The sequence below is a fragment of the Phyllobates terribilis genome, unplaced genomic scaffold (genome assembly GCF_046119375.1).
Source record: "Phyllobates terribilis strain yellow unplaced genomic scaffold, ASM4611937v1 Scaffold_2__4_contigs__length_985480577, whole genome shotgun sequence".
In the NCBI taxonomy this organism is placed as follows: domain Eukaryota; kingdom Metazoa; phylum Chordata; class Amphibia; order Anura; family Dendrobatidae; genus Phyllobates; species Phyllobates terribilis.
Window position 1 is genome coordinate 851,224,955 of NW_027362762.1, and position 14,345 is coordinate 851,239,299.

The 14,345-nt window shown below is 42.1% G+C and overlaps 1 protein-coding gene across 3 annotated transcripts in view; it reads right to left on the bottom strand.

Annotated features, from left to right (window-relative positions):
* FAM222B (family with sequence similarity 222 member B) overlaps nucleotides 1-14,345 on the bottom strand; it is a 187,816-nt gene that overhangs the window by 100,076 nt on the left and 73,395 nt on the right. For all 3 annotated transcript variants that reach the window (XM_073667885.1, XM_073667890.1, XM_073667887.1), the window contains exon 4: nucleotides 8,447-8,525. The gene's annotated coding sequence lies outside the window, so the exon portion shown is untranslated. The remainder of the gene's footprint in view (nucleotides 1-8,446; nucleotides 8,526-14,345) is intronic.

Below are 14,345 nucleotides of genomic sequence, written 5' to 3' on the forward strand. Positions count from 1 at the left end.
CCTCTACTGCATGCCCTCATCATCTCCCGGCTGGACTACTACAACCCCTGGCAAAAATTATGGAATCACCGGGCTCGGAGGATGTTCATTCAGTTGTTTAAGGTTGTTGAAAAGAAGCAGATCACAGACATGGCACAAAACTAAAGTCATTTCAAATGGCAACTTTAGGGCTTTAAGAAACACTAAAAGAAATCAAGAAAAAAAATGTGGTACTCAGTAAGGGTAATTTTTTTACAACCTCCTCCTATCTCATACTCTTATGTCACTCCAATTCAACCTTAACTCTGCTGCCCAGTTGATCCACCTCTTCCCCCGTTAATCCTCTGGCTCTCCCCTCCACTAATCCCTTCCCCCTGGCTCCCCATTGCCTAGAGATTTCCGTTCAGAATATTAACAATGACTTACAAGGCTGTCCATAACCTGCCCCCCTCCATACATCTGTGACCTACACGTTCCTGCTCCCTCCCAACACACAATCTCCACAAAACCTTCTATTCTTCTCTGGAACTCACTCCCTGACAGCAGGGTTCTCTCTCCAAATCTTCCAGTCTGTAACACCCTTAATTCTGGTAATGTATTATTCCCTTACTTTATGTAATACGTTATCCTACTTGTGTTTCATATGTACATCAGCTTAAGGGCCCCGTAAAATTCGGACGAATACTATCCGTCGTCCCCATGTTATTCTATGGGGTTGTGCACATGTCTGATTTGAAAAAGATCTCAGCACGCACAAGTTACATTCGATTATCTGATTGTACTTGGCCATTCAGGTCTATGGGTCCATTGAAAAAAAACTGGACGACACGTGGATTACATTAGACTGCGGTCTGATTTTCATGGACTGACAGATTGGAGAAGGTGGCATTTTATTTTTTTTATTCTCCACATCTGAGAAAATCGGATCACACTCTGATCAAACACTGATCAGAGTTTAATCAGAGTGTGATTAGCATAATGGAATCGATTTGCTAGAATGAGATTAAAACAGTCGGATGACCCCGGCCTAATAACAATAAAATTATGGACAGTGATTTTGCAAACATCTAACATACGCAAAGCAACTACTCAGGCTGCTGTGTACTGTCTTTCACATCTGCTAATCCTTTGCAATAGGGGCAGCAGCATACATGATGTAGAGGAAGGATAGCTAGTGGCCGCCCGGAGCTCCCCATCATCCATCCGCCTTCTGCAGCGTCATGCACAGTATCAATGTTTGTCTTGCTTCCTTGCATTAATCTATCAAGCACTCACTCTGTTCTAGAGAAGATCGCAACATTTACCAAGCACAAACTGAATGTACTACATCCAGCAACATTATACATTACTGATAAGAGTTGAGCAAAAAGACTTGCAATACCCTGGTCTAGTAGCCACATCGGTAGTCCGTGCACACCAGATCAAAGCCCTGTCAACCTCCTACTATCTGCGGCATCCCCGGCGCCTCTTCTGATTAGCATTCCCCACAATGTCATGCGTGTGTTAAGCCGCAACGTAAATAATGTTGCAGGGGCTACTAACTCAGAAGAGGCTTTGGGGATGCCGCAGGTACTAGGAGGTTCATAGTGCCTAGTAAGCTGGCCATGGACTACCAATGTTGCCACTGGACCAGGGTCCGGACAATCTTTTTGCTCAATTCTAATCAATACTGATTATTCAGAGAGATAGATGTTTGGAGCCAGTCTCAGACAAACCAAGTTATCACCACGAAATGAATGGAAAAGTTTAACACTCCCTTCACATGGGACCCCATTTCCTGTGAACGATGGAGGTCCCAATAGTATTAACTCCCACCAATACTAATGATATGTGATACATGATTTTCCTGGTTTTAAGATTTATTTCGATGTAAAAAAAAAAAAAAAAGTTTTTCATTGTATAAGTCAACTTTCAAATATATTATTCAATATCTCCGCTTGCGGTACGTAAATAGGACACCTATTAGCATCAAGTACTTCTACATTGACTTATCTTTAAAGGGCATCTGTCCTAGAGAAAATCACCCTCATATTGAACATATGGGATTAATTATAACTGGGGAAGTGAGAAAGAGCTGACACTTCAATGTAAGGTCCTACTTCAATGGAGGTTGAACACCCAAGGCAAGAGCTTCCTCTGCTCAAAGCAATGATCGCAGACTTTTTGGAGCCAGTAGACAGTGATGAATATTGGGATTTGCATCGATCCGATATTTATGGGAGAGGAGATATATTTTCGGAGTTGTATCGAAGGGATGAACATAAGGTATTCACGCACACGACCGTAATGCCATTCTAACCCCTCCAACTTAATATGGGTCTGATGATGCTAGCCATGTCATGTTTCATAACTAAAAGAAAGGTAAAATCGCAATAGAAAACATGACAATATCTACCACCTGGGACCTCCAGGGGCAAAGATATCCTGAAAGGTGGGGATCTCAAACTCCTGTGGGTGTAAACCTGAGCTAATAAAAAGCAGAATTTGGGGATATAGATAGATAGATATCTATAATCACTGACGAGTGATTGATGCGGCCGCTGACGCTTCCACTACTAGGCCAGATATTGGTGAACTCACAGTGAGCATATGATATATACACCTTCGATTCCAACACATGGGGGGGCGAAAAAAAAAAAAAATATATATATATATATATATATATATACATACATACATACATACATCCCCCCCCCCCATATGTGTTGGAATGGAAGGTGTATATATCATAAGATCACTGTGAGGTCACCAATATCTGGCCTAGTAGTGGAAGAATCAGCGGCCACATCAATCACTCGTCAGTCAATTGCATAATTCTCCTGACGATTGAAGACAGCGGAGATGCATCCCCTGACAAACTGGTGACAGCGGTGGGATCTGCATGATCTCCCCGGTGTCCTCCTTGACAAACTGGTGGCAGTGGTGGGATCTGTGCGACTCCCCTGTCGTTATCCTTGACAGCATAAAATGAATGTACTAATTTAATGGATTCCGTACAGCAGAATTAAAGGGGTTATCCACATTTGGGGTCAATTTTTACTCATAAGTAAATGTTGTATAAGTGGTCCAAGATTAGACCACAATGTATAGACTGGCCGAGGCTCTACCATACCATACCTACCCGAGCATGGCAGCTGCATAGAAATACACAAAGCTGTTACGCTCAGGTCAGCAGAGCCGCCAGCCAGTCCGTGCACTGTGTTCCGATCCCGCTCCCATTTATACGACCATCTGACTGTACCCCAATTGTGTTTCATTAAATGTTGCACAACTGGCCTTCTATAGCCTCGGTGTTGCTCGGTCCATTGCTGGCTGCAGAGTGTGTTAACTGAGAACCTGTCAGTGAGCTCGTTCTGACAGTCCTATGAGTAAGTTTGTAACTCTTATCTGTCTTTTTCTGAGCTGTTCTCAGCTGACTTATGACTACAGACCACATCGAAACCTGTAAAAAGCAAAAATGGTGCAAATTTTTTAACAAAACCAAATTGCATAAATGATTGTTAGCCCCAAATTCTTGCATTTAAGTAAAAAAAATTTCCCCAGAGGGGGAACAGCCCCTATAAGTTGGAGTGTATTGGTAATCACAATGCACAATCCAGCTCTGTACCTAAAGCTATACAGAGCAGCACTCTGTCCCTCGTCAGGTGCTCTGACCCTTGCTGGTTTGGTGACCGCTGCGGCTTTAGTTCTCCGAGTGCGGACCTGTACATGACATGCAGAGGATTAAACTGATTGAGATGCAATTTGCTTAGCAACCATTCATTACGCCGGGTTCAGAAACCGGCCAGCAATCCAGTCCACCTCCCTATCTGCTGCTGAAAAGATAACCGTCTCCTTCACCTCCAGTCACACTGCGTAACGTGTGGATCCGCCTCGCGAAGAGCAAAACACCTCACCGCTGACATTTTACTGCGCTGATGACCTCAGCGCTTGTGTCTTGTCCTGGTTTTATCTCTTCCAGATGTGTAAACCTGGATTTGCATTTATGAGCTGCAGTTACGGAGCTCCAGAGTCCCCTTATATCAGAGCAGAGATAGAGTTTCAGATCTGGCCGCATTCAGCAAATGTCATCTTTTATTTTTAGGAGAACTCGGCAGAGGTGGAGTGATCACATTTAACAATTTACCCCAGAGGGCGACCTCATGCACATTACAAAAACACAATCTGGGGGTCTCCAGCCATCCCTAGATTGTGGGGGATAGACAATAAATGGCTGATACATGAGGGTCCTGGCACCGTTGGGTGCATTGGCCACTATCAGTGGAAAAGTGGCCGTGCTTGTGCGCCTTGACTTCTATAGGAGTTCCATAAAAACCAGCTGCATGCACATGCGCCATTGTATCCAGAGAGACAGGCAGCCACGTCTTTATTCCCAGCGGCCGTGGCACCAGGCATGACGGGGCTCAGGGAACCTAGCAGTGAGACCCTCATCTATCAGAGATTTATGGCATATCCTGCAGATAGTGATATATATTTGCATTTTCATCTACACACAGTGGACAATATATAAGGAAAATATACTTAATTAAATGCCACAATGATCGGTCCAGTGCTCACTGATAAAACGTTCAGCTAGGTTTGTGTTCTCCCAATGCCAATGTTTTATTTTAAAAGAAAACCTGTCAGCCACAAAAAGGGAAAACCGCATTTATCTGCAGCTGTAATGGTAATCTGCACATTATTACTATTTTAAACATCCGTGGTGGTCAATTTGGAAATGACAGTCTATTTACAAGTTCTATTCTCCCTGCAGCCGCTGACTTCCAGTCATGGGGGCGGTGCAGGGGGCAGTGAACCGTCAGCGCGCCGTAATCACTTCCCTGACTACAGGATGGACATCCTATTGTGCAGTGTGTGCAGACCAGGATGTCCTTCAAGGAACAGGGAGAATGATTACAGCGCGCTGACTGTTCACCGCCCCCATGACTGGAAGCTAGCGGCTGCAGGGAGAATAGAACTTCATTTTTTCCCTGCAGCCACACTTCCAATTAACCCCTTAAGCCCCGGAGCATTTTCCGTTTTTGCATTTTCGTTTTTGCTCCCCTTGTTCCCAGAGCCATAGCGTTTTTTATTTTTTGGTCAATATGGCCATGTGAGGGCTTATTTTTTTGCGGGACGAGTTGTACTTTTCAACGCCATTACTAGTTTTACCATATCCTGTACGGGAAAACGGGAAAAGAATTCCAAGTGCGGTAAAATTGCAAAAAAAGTGCAATACCACAGTTGTTTTTTATTTATTTTTTTTACCACGTTCACTGAATGCTAAAACTGACCTGCCCTTCTTATTCTACAGGTCATTACGAGTTCATAGACACCAAACATGTATAGGTTCTTTTATATTTAAGTGGTGAAAAAAAATTCCAAAATTTGGTAAAAAAAAATGGCGCCATTTTCTAAGACCCGTAGCGTCTCCATTTTTCGTGATCTGGGGCTGGTTGATGGCAAACGTTTTTATTGATAACATTTGGGGTAGATCCGATGTTTTGATCGCCCGTTATTGCATTTTATTGCAATTTTGCGGCGACCAAAAAACGTAATTCTGGCGTTTAGAATTTTTTTTCTCGTTACGCCGTTTACCGATCGGATTAATTCTTTTTTTATATTGATAGATCGGGCGATTCTGAACGCAGCGATACCAAATATGTGTATGTGTTTTTTTTTTAATATATTTTATTTTGAATGGGGCGAAAGGGGGGTGATTTAAACTTTTATATTTTTTTATTTTTTTTTATATTTTTAAAAACTTTTTTTTTTTCTTTTTGCATGCTTCTATAGTCTCCATAGGAGACTAGAAGCAGCAACTATCCGATCGCCTCTGCTACATACAGGGGACGAGCAGGTCCCCTGCATGCAGCAGAAATGGTCCTGTGCTATGAGCGCTGACCACTAGGTGGCGCTCATAGCGACAAGATCATGACAACCACAGGCGTCTGTTGCAGACCCTGGGTTGTCATGCCCACCCATCGGCGACCCGCGATCACGTGACGGGGTCGCCGGTGGGCGGGGCTTATGACGCGCTACCCGGAAGCGCGCGTTAAATGCTGCTGTCGGAGATTGACAGCAGCATTTAACATGTTAACAGCCGCGGGTGGATCGCGATTCCACCCGCGGCTGTTGCGGGCACATGTCAGCTGTAAAAATCAGCTGACATGTGCTCCGTTCAGTGAGGGCTCAGCGCAGCAGCCCTCACTGAACGGGCAGTACGCAAATATGCGTACTAATACGTCCCCGGTAAGTAAATGTTATTTATCTGCAGATTACCTCTATAGCTGTATATACAGTTAGGTCCATATATATTTGGACAGAGACAACATTTTTCTAATTTTGGTTCTAGACATTACCACAATGAATTTTAAACAAAGCAATTCAGATGCAGTTGAAGTTCAGACTTTCAGCTTTCATTTGAGGGTATCCACATTAAGATTGGATGAAAGGTTTAGGAGTTTCAGCTCCTTAACATGTGCCACCCTGTTTTTAAAGGGACCAAAAGTAATTGGACAATTGACTCCAAGGCTATTTCATGGACAGGTGTGGGCAATCCCTTCGTTATGTCATTCTCAATTAAGCAGATAAAAGACCTGGAGTTGATTTGAGGTGTGGTGCTTGCATTTGGAAGGTTTTGCTGTGAAGTAAACATGCGGTCAAAGGAGCTCTCCATGCAGGTGAAACAAGCCATCCTTAAGCTGCAAAAACAGAAAAAACCCATCCGAGAAATTGCTACAATATTAGGAGTGGCAAAATCTACAGTTTGGTACATCCTGAGAAAGAAAGAAAGCACTGGTGAACTCATCAATACAAAAAGACCTGGGCGCCCACGGAAGACAACAGTGGTGGATGATCGCAGAATAATCTCCATGGTGAAGAGAAACCCCTTCACAACAGCCAACCAAGTGAACAACACTCTCCAGGAGGTAGGAGTATCAATATCCAAATCTACCATAAAGAGAAGACTGCATGAAAGTAAATACAGAGGGTTCACTGCACGGTGCAAGCCACTCATAAGCATCAAGAATAAAAAGGCTAGACTGGACTTTGCTAAAAAAACATCTAAAAAGCCAGTACAGTTCTGGAAGAACATTCTTTGGACAGATGAAACCAAGATCAACCTCTACCAGAATGATGCAAAGAGAAAAGTATGGCGAAGGCGTGGTACAGCTCATGATCCAAAGCATACCACACCATCAGTAAAACACGGCGGAGGCAGTGTGATGGCTTGGGCATGCATGGCTGCCAGTGGCACTGGGTCACTAGTGTTTATTGATGATGTGACACAGGACAGAAGCAGCCGAATGAATTCTGATGTCTTCAGAGCCATACTGTGTGCTCAGATCCAGCCAAATGCAGCCAAACTGATTGGTCGTCGTTTCATATTACAGATACTACAGATGGACAATGACCCAAAACAAAGCCAAAGCAACCCAGGAGTTTATTAAAGCAAAGAAGTGGAATATTCTTGAATGGCCAAGTCAGTCACCTGATCTCAACCCAATTGAGCATGCATTTCACTTGTTAAAGACTAAACTTCAGACAGAAAGGCCCACAAACAAACAGCAACTGAAAACCAACGCAGTGAAGGCCTGGCGGAGCATCAAAAAGGAGGAAACACAGCGTCTGGTGATGTCCATGAGTTCAAGACTTCAGGCAGTCATTGCCAACAAAGGGTTTTCAACCAAGTACTAGAAATGAACATTTTATTTACAATTATTTAATCTGTCCAATTACTTTTGGTCCCTTTAAAAACAGGGTGGCACATGTTAAGGAGCTGAAACTCCTAAACCCTTCATCCAATTTTAATGTGGATACCCTCAAATGAAAGCTGAAAGTCTGAACTTCAACTGCATCTGAATTTGGTTTAAAATTCATTGTGGTAATGTCTAGAACCAAAATTAGAAAAATGTTGTCTCTGTCCAAATATATATGGACCTAACTGTACATATTGTTTTTTGTTTTTTTTCATTACTGACAGGTTCCTTTTAACACAAATGTTAACTATTCAGGTATCAAACATTGGTGCAATCAAATTTAGGAAATAAGTGCAGCCCCTTCAAAATGCATTGCTGTGAAATTATTATTATTTGCATTTCTGATCATTGATGTGAAGCTAAATCACATGTAGATTTTTCAAATAAATTTTAATAGCCTAATAGTATGGTAAAACTGAGAAAGGGGGATACAGTACGTGGACTTTTCATAAGGGCTCAATATCACACAAAAGTTTGACAATCTCCAAATAGTTGTGAAATGTTGCAGAGCGACGTCCCAATCTTACTTAGTTGAATGCCTACTGCCACACAAAAACATCAGAGTGTAAATAGATGTCTCAATATCTTGCCAATATCGTCCCATATATAATCCTGAGACACACCTTTATTTCTGGACTGTTTTATTGAGACACTACTTGCTGTATAACATGGGCAAATAACATAAGATTATAAGTCATACCGGCAGATCTACGATAGATACTCACCACAGTAGAATTGGTTCCACCCCGAGTGATCTACATCGAGGGGTTTCCTTGTTTCCTTAGTCAGCAAATTTTAATGTTCCTAAAATGGAAAGGGACAAATATTACAAAAAAAAAAATAAAAAATTATATTTTACATAAGTTATTATAACTTCAACTTGATGGCTTAGAATAAACTGCATATATCTTCTCAGATACTTCATTTATCAAATTCTGGTCTTAGATAAGTCCTCCTTAAAAGGAATATGTCAGCAGGTTTTTGCTGTGTAATCCAAGAGCAGCACGATGTAGGGGCAAAGTACCCGATTACAGCGATGTTTACTGGGTTGTGCTTTGTTGTTCAATACAATCAGTGTTTTATCAGCATGACATTATCATTAAAGGACAACTTGGCACATGCCTCCTAGTCCCAACCATGCCCCTAGCACTGCACACTGTAAGCGCCAAGATGTATGCAAACACTGAATACATGAAATTTGAACTGCATTACTGCTATGTGGAATATACTTTTAAAAATGGAGGTACTTAGCGCATAAATTGGCCAATTCACGAGAGCCCCTCAACCATGGCAAGGTGACCTTTATTTGATGGGACCCTAAACCTAATATTTATCAGACATGCCTCTCCTGGGCTAAAACCATACAAAATTTAAAGATCAGGTAGGATCCAGCATTAATTAAAAACTGCCTTAGGCTGATGGGAGGAGTGCACAGTCAGAAAAGGAAGAAGTCAACACCTCCTTGCCGTGGTTGATAGGCTCTCATGAATTGGCCAATTTATGGGCGAAAAAACATCATTTTTAGAAGTATGTTCCATGTAGCAGCAATGTAGTTCAAATTTATTATATTCAACGTCTGCATACATCTTGGCGCTTACAGTGTGCTGCTGTATGCTTTTGTTTGTATGCTGTGCTAGATCTGCTACAGGGAAAAGTGATTCTATCATAACTGCTGCACCCAGTAAGCTAAGTAATACATCACTGGAATCAGGCTCTCTGCCCCTACACCATGCTGCTGTCAGATTACATAGAAAAATCCTGCTGACAGATTCCGTTTAATAGTTATTAAAGGGTATGTCCACTTTGAAACATTGTGCTAAACTGTGTAATCTGAAGATAATTTTTTCACAGGATCCTGGTCCAGTAGACCATTGCCACTGGACCAGAGTTCTACAAACTTCCTCCTACCTACTACACAGTGCTTCTTCTGATTCGTAGCAGCAGCGCGACGTTGGTAGGTCTGTGTGACACACGCACAATCAAAAGAGGCACTGAGGAAGTTAGCGGGCAGGACGAGGAGGCTTGTAGGGTTCTGGTCAAGCATCGAAGGACTACCAATGTGACCACAGGACATAGGTTCTACAAATTTGTTTGCGGCGCTCTACTATAGCTGTGCCCCTTATAAGATCTTACTAATCTACTTTTACTTCCAAAGTTGTCCCTATTTGAAGGCATCAGCAGCATCAATTCCAGCCCTGATCTTGACACAAGAAAGAGTTCATCTCCATAGCTTAGCCATTGCATCTCTCCATCTATGTATCTGTGGTGACAGAAGAGGCTGGTTTAGCTACTGAAATAAGTAATAGGCCAGCCCCCTTCACACACTGCACCAATTACATACTTTTCTGCGCTGAATCTGGAACCGCAGCCTTCTTCAGAAAAGGACACCTTTGGAAATAAAAGTTTATATAAACCTATAAGAAACATACCTAAAACGTAATATTTTTAACCCTTTGAATAGAACAAGGGTAAAAGAATAGCTGTACTGTTCTTGGCATACCAGTCCTTTACCCTTTCAATTGTGTTATGGATATTTGATTCAACAGAAAATCTTTCCAGCAATCTAATCTGCTGATATATTTGCTCACGACTGTTACAAAAGACAGATTTTCACATTACTGAAATAAGAAATGGCAGTTGGTGCTTTTAAAATTCTATGGAAAGGAACTAGAGGCAGACAGACATTCTGCGGCACGTCAGTTACAGTTCTCCATACAACGTTATGAGCACCAACTGCCATCTCCTATTAGTAATGGGAAAATCTGCATTCACTGTATTTTATCCGGAAATGGAGATTTTTGACAATGAAGGATCAGTACAGGAGGAGAGGAAAAAAAAGCAAATTGATCTAATATACAGTGGCATATAAAAGTTTGGGCACCCCTGGTCAAAATGACTGTTATTGTGAACAGTTAAGCAAATTGAGATGAAATGATTTCTAAAAGGGCTAAAGTTAAAGATGACACATTTCCTTTGTGTTTTAGGTAAAAAAAAAAAATAAGAATAATAATAAATCTCTCTATCTCTAAAATCTCATTTCTTTTCTTTTTTTTACACTTTAAAAATTACAAAAAGGAAAATGGGCAGATTCAAAAGTTTGGGCAACCTGCATAGTTTGTACCTAGTAGCACCTCCTTTTGAACGTATCACAGCTTGTAAACGTTTTTTTTGTAGCCAGACAAAAGTCTTTCAATTCTTGTTTGGATTTTCATTAATTCTTCCTTGGAAAATTCTTCCGGTTCTGTGAGATTCCTGGGTCGTCTTGCATGCACTTCTATTTTGGGGTCTAGCCACAGATTTTCAATGATGTTCAGATCAGGGGACTGTGAGGGCCATTGTAAAAACCTTCAGCTTGCGCCTTTTGAGGTAGTCTATTGTGGATTTTGACATGTGTTTAGGATCATTAACCATCTGTAGAAGCCATCCTCTTTTCAACTTCAGCTTTTTTACAGATAGTGCTATGTTTGCATTAATAATTTGTTGAAATTACACTGAATCCATTCTTCCCTCTACCTGTGAAATGTTCTTTGTGCCATTGGCTGCAACACAACCCCAAAGCATTATTGATCCACCCCCATGCTTAATGGTTGGCGAGATGTTCTTTTCCTGAAATTCTGTGCCCTTTTTTCTCCACACATACCTTTGATCATTGTGACCAGAGTTATATTTTAACCTCATCGATACACAGGACTTGTTTCCAAAATGCATCAGTCTTATTTAGATGATGTTCTTTTGCATTCTTCGGACGCCAAATTTTATGGTGAGGATGCAGGAGACATTTTCTTCTGATGACTCTTCCATGAAGGCCATTAATTAGCCTGTATGCTCTATACATTCATTTATTCCTTCCGGGGCTAATGTAGATTATTTAAAAATAAAATAACTTTCTCTATTTATCGGCCTTTCATATCTATCCGTAAAACTGACGGATATTTGTTCTATTATGGTAAGCTCTAAGGTAGTGGGAATTTTTTCATGAACATGGAAAAAATGCCTCAACAGGCTACGATCCATAACTCCATTTTTAATGTTAGACCTGTGCTTACTCATCCTAGGATGTATTGGCATAATGGTCCATCCCACATACTGCAATTGGCACTGACATAGCACATAAATCATATATGAACTTTGACAGTTTAAAAAAACTTTTTATCGGAAAACACTCCCCTTTGACTGTGGATGTAAATGTTTTTTTTGCCAGACTTTTGATTTAATAAAAACATTGCTTTTTTTTAATAATTCATTGGATTGACAGCGCTATTGGATCATCAGTTTTTAATATTTTTTTTATTTTGGATCTGTATCTTCACCCTCAGCAGGGGGCTGCTGATGGGGGCTGCAGTCTGCTAACATCAGAGTTGTGCCTGAGATTACACAACGATTCCAGATGAGCCTTTTCAGTATTGGGCTTGAGCCAGTCTTGGCTAATTCACACATAGGGGCGCCTCTGTTTTTCTCTTTGCATATTTGTGCAGGTGTCTATGAACAGTAGAACAATGTACCACAACTCTGGAGTCTGCTAGGACTTTCTGAAGGTCTTTTGCAGTCAAGAGGGGGTACTGATTTGTCTGTCTAGCAAACATACGAGCAGCTCTCACTGAAATTTTACTTTGTCTTCCAGACCTCATCTTGACCTCCACTGTTAACTGACATTTTTTAAACTACATTTCGAACGGAGGAAAGGGCAACTTGAAAACGCTTTATCATCTCCTCATAGCCTTCTCTTGCTTTGTGGGCCTCCACCATTTTCAGAGTGCTAGGCAGCTGCTTAGAAGATCCCATGGCTGCTGTTTTTGGCACAAGGTTAGAGGAGGCTGGGTTTTATAAAGCTGGGAAATTTTCATCACCTGGCCTTTCCTAACAATGATTGTGAACTAGCCATATCCCTAACAGGCTAATTAAGGTCTGAAACCTTGGATAAAGTTAACCGAGCATATAAATCTCCAAGGGTGCCCAAACTATTGCTTTGGGTCATTTTCCTTTTCGGAATTTTTAAAATGAAAAATATGACTATAATCAGGCTCGGTCTGGCCTGGCGGGGCGCCGGGAAATTTCCCGGTGGGCCCCGGGCCCCTTGCAGAGAGAACAGGAGAATTTTAAAAAAAAAGTGGTCGTGGGCCCTTTAAGGGCGCGCGCACGCTCTTTCACCGACGCGATGCCCAGGACAGTAGTGGGAGGGGCCTGGGAGCAGGAGAGCAGGGGCTGCACTGCAGCGTCACACTCAGCAGACAGGGCCGCACGTCTGCTAAAAGTGACGTCACAGCGCGCCCTGCACTGCAGTCTCCCACATTAGGAGCGTGTCTGTGGGCTGGAGACAAGCCAAGGTACTGTAATATTTGTGTGTTTGTATGGATTTTTATGTATATGCTGCCTGCATGTGTGTGTGTACAGTGTGTATATATGCCTGTGTGTATATGCCTGTGTGTACAGTGTGTGTATATGCCTGTGTGTACAGTGTGTGTGTATATGCCTGTGCGTACAGTGTGTGTGTATATGCCTGTGCGTACAGTGTGTGTGTATATGCCTGTGCGTACAGTGTGTGTGTATATGCCTGTGCGTACAGTGTGTGTATATGCCTGTGTGTACAGTGTGTGTATATGCCTGTGTGTGTACAGTGTGTGTATATGCCTGTGTGTGTACAGTGTGTGTATATGCCTGTGTGTGTACAGTGTGTGTATATGCCTGTGTGTGTACAGTGTGTGTATATGCCTGTGTGTACAGTGTGTGTATATTCCTGTGTGTACAGTGTGTGTATATTCCTGTGTGTACAGTGTGTGTATATGCCTGTGTGTACAGTGTGTGTATATGCCTGTGTGTGTACAGTGTGTGTATATGCCTGTGTGTACAGTGTGTGTATATGCCTGTGTGTACAGTGTGTGTATATGCCTGTGTGTACAGTGTGTGTATATGCCTGTGTGTACAGTGTGTGTATATGCCTGTGTGTAGAGTGTGTGTATATGCCTGTGTGTACAGTGTGTGTATATTCCTGTGTGTGTACAGTGTGTGTATATGCCTGTGTGTACAGTGTGTATATGCCTGTGTGTACAGTGTGTATATATGCCTGTGTGTGTGTGTACAGTGTGTGTATATGCCTGTGTGTATATGCCTGTGTGTACAGTGTGTGTATATGCCTGTGTGTATATGCCTGTGCGTACAGTGTGTGTATATGCCTGTGCGTACAGTGTGCGTATATGCCTGTGCGTACAGTGTGTGTATATTCCTGTGTGTGTACAGTGTGTGTATATGCCTGTGTGTACAGTGTGTGTATATGCCTGTGTGTACAGTGTGTGTATATGCCTGTGTGTACAGTGTGTGTATATGGCTGTGTGTACAGTGTGTGTATATGCCTGTGTGTACAGTGTGTGTATATCCCTGTGTGTACAGTGTGTGTATATCCCTGTGTGTACAGTGTGTGTATATCCCTGTGTGTACAGTGTGTGTATATTCCTGTGTGTACAGTGTGTGTATATGCCTGTGTGTACAGTGTGTGTATATGCCTGTGTGTACAGTGTGTGTATATGCCTGTGTGTACAGTGTGTGTATATTCCTGTGTACAGTGTGTGTATATTCCTGTGTACAGTGTGTGTATATGCCTGTGTGTACAGTGTGTGTAAATGCCTGTGT